This window comes from Octopus bimaculoides, chromosome 6, assembly GCF_001194135.2.
Source record: "Octopus bimaculoides isolate UCB-OBI-ISO-001 chromosome 6, ASM119413v2, whole genome shotgun sequence".
Taxonomy (NCBI): Eukaryota; Metazoa; Mollusca; class Cephalopoda; order Octopoda; family Octopodidae; genus Octopus; species Octopus bimaculoides.
In genome coordinates, this window is record NC_068986.1 from 77011560 (window position 1) to 77014699 (window position 3140).

At 36.7% G+C, this 3140-nt stretch overlaps 1 protein-coding gene across 1 annotated transcript in view; it reads left to right on the forward strand.

The window, feature by feature from the left end:
• The window catches only part of LOC106869694 (uncharacterized), a 51338-nt gene that overhangs the window by 8071 nt on the left and 40127 nt on the right, over nt 1-3140 (forward strand). The gene's annotated exons all lie outside the window — the stretch shown is intronic.

The following is a 3140-nucleotide window of genomic DNA, read 5'->3' on the forward strand; positions in this document are numbered from 1 at the left end:
TATATATACATATATATATGAATTATTCTGATATACATAACTGGTGTACACACGCATTTAAGTGATTTGATACCTGACGTAAGTGGAGACTCATTTCTTATAGTATGTTCTCACATAGCAGTCCCCTCTCCATTTTTATATAATTTCTGCTCAAAGTCAGCAACCTAAATTCTATCTTGCCCACCCACCACATCTTTCTCTCTTCCTCTGTCACTCTCTCTCTCTCTCACCCTTAGTCTCTCTCTCTCGCCCTCTCTCTCCTTCTCCTCCTCCCCTCTCTCCGCTCTTTCTCTGCTCTTTGTTTCTCCATCAGCCCGCCTTTTTTTCTTTTACTTCTCTACGGGCATTTTTCTCATGTTGAAGAGTGTAATAATTGCAAACAGGCATTTTCTGACCTGGACTGCAGCTGTGAAAAAGAAAATTAGGTTATGATAACAGCGTTAACTTTATAAAATGTATTTGAACAGATCTTCTGTATCAAATTTGTTTTAATTAATACGAAATGTGGCACAACTCAACCACATTGATTCCATTCTTGAATTTGTTTAAGTCATTAAGGCTGCAGCCAGCCATGTTGGTGCAGTGTTTTTTGGAGGTGACTGCTCCTTCTTGTTGTTGTCACCACTGCTACAGGTCGTGACGTTCATGTTTGGTCATATTTGATAACGCAATCTGTTAAAATCAGCAAGTTTTTGCAGATTGTTCTGCTGGTTTTTTTTTTTTTATTATTATTTTTCTTCCATATAGTTGATTATAAACACTAAAATATAGCGCAATTATATAATCATTGTAAATGAAATTTAAAAAAAAATCCTCAGCTATTTTTTCTTTTTCTTTTCTTTGCGTTTTTTTTTTTTTTTTTTTTTTAAGCATTTGAGCTACAATTGCAAGTGTGGGAAAAAATACACTTGCATTGCACCAAGTAATACAGATTTCAAATTCTGGCACAATGCCAGCAATTTCGGGGGCGGGGTTAAGTCGATTTCATCGACCCTGGAAACTCAGCTGGTATTTATTTAATCGATCCCGAAAAGAGGAAAGGCAAAGTCGACTCAGAACGAGAAGGCGGACTAAATATCACTATGCATTTTGCCCGGCGCGCTAACGATTCTGCCAGCTCGCCGCCTTATTTCAGCATGTAATATAAACTGGCTTTTTGAAATCCCATAGAGTGACAGATTTAATTCGTAACCAAATTTATATGCACACTTACGTACGTACGTACATACATACATACATACATAAATACATACATACATACATACTTTCATGTATATATATGTATGTATGCATGCCTGTATATCCTGAGTGTGCCTTTAAACTGGACTTTGCAGAGAGGCCTTAGTGCAGGACTTCAAGGATTTTAAGAAGTGCCGAACTACTGCTTACCCACTATTATTCCCAGATCTTCTCTTATCCGGAGTAGTAGCACCTGTTAAGGTCCCAAATATGGCTTAATTAGCATGTGGACCAGTGGTAGTGGAACACCATAGTTCGCGTTAGAACCTCCTTTAGTCGAGAGTAAAGTCGTATAAAAGAAAGTCTGAAGTGCAGCTGGTTTCTGATCGTCTCACCCTTTGTGATGCTACTGGTTTTATAGCTGATTGTACTGAAAAGCGGATTCAATTCCGTGCAACCCTTTACCCACTCAGAACAAATGCAAGCATAAGAATCTATAGAACACTTAGAACGTTTGAGCAGACTTACTGAGTTTCGGATGTAGTCTTACTCGGTCATAAGTTGACTTCCACCATGCATGCATGTACTTACGTACGTACGCACGTATGTATGTATGTATGTATGTATGTATGTATGTATGTATGTATGTATGTATGCATGTATGTTTTTTGTCTATTCCTAATTATTTCAATTCTTTCTTTGAAGAAGGAGCTGGTTTTTAACTAAGTTACAAAGCTCCATCACTGGAATGTAGATAATGAAAGCAAAGTCATATTTTAAACCTGAGAAAAGTCTTGCATAGTTTCGCTTACAGATTGTATTTGTAATGTGCGAGTCACTTGGTTGATTTCTGTCACTGAAAATCCAAGCTTATCAGATTACACCAATTATTATTATTATAAATGTAATTTTGCATTTATGTATGTATGTATGTATGTATGTATGTATGTACAAACGTTTGTGTGTTTATTTGTATGTATAAATGCATAAAATGCTTGTATGGCTTCTCGTTGTTCATCAGGTCTCATGAACAGCCATGTTTATCTTCCTTTGTGGGTCGTTAAATGACTGTATATCTCGATTTTTGGCGCGCAAGTTTATTGTCAGACAGTACATGTAAATGTTCGGTTTAAGGCCAGGTGTTACTTTGCATGCATGCTTTTCTTCTTGCTGCAAGTGTTTCGTTCTCTGTCTGTCTGTCTGCCTCTCTCTCTCTCTCTCTCTTTCTCTCTCTCTCTCTCTCTCTCTCTCTCTCTCTCTCTCTCTCTCTCTCTCTCTCTCTCTCTCTCTCTCTCTCTCTCTCTCTCTCTCTCTCTCTCTTTGCATATATATCTATAGTCAATCCCTCTCCAACAGTAAAGATAGTTAAAGTAAATGGCAGCTAGCATTGCCTACTTTTTGTCATGGGTTGATGGTTATTCCTTGAAGTGTTCTCATTCGTATACGCACACATACAAATTGTAGCAGACGTTCATTCCTACACAAACGAGCATTTCAAGTGACACAGCCATTGTTTAACTTCCCGCACTCTGAGAATGTGCTCTAAGTACTACCCCTTCCAAAAACAAAATAAAACGAAAGAAAACAAAAAGAAAACAAAAGAACAACTGTTTCTATGTAAACCATATTATATCGTAAAGTTGCAAACTAATCATGCTATTAAATATCACTAAATGTCACCATATCATATACAAACTTATAGATGAGAAGAAAAATTATGCAAACAGGCGCACGCACATACACAAGCATGCACCCTCACACACACACACACACATTCATTTTTTATATTCCTGTTGGACTTGGTTAATACTGCACAAGTAGCTTATTGTTTAAAATTTGAAAAACAAAACCAGTATGTATACACATATATTATATACATATATATAAACATATGCGAATATGCATATTTGCGCGTGCGCATTATATATATGTGTGTGTGTATATATAAATATGTGTGTGTA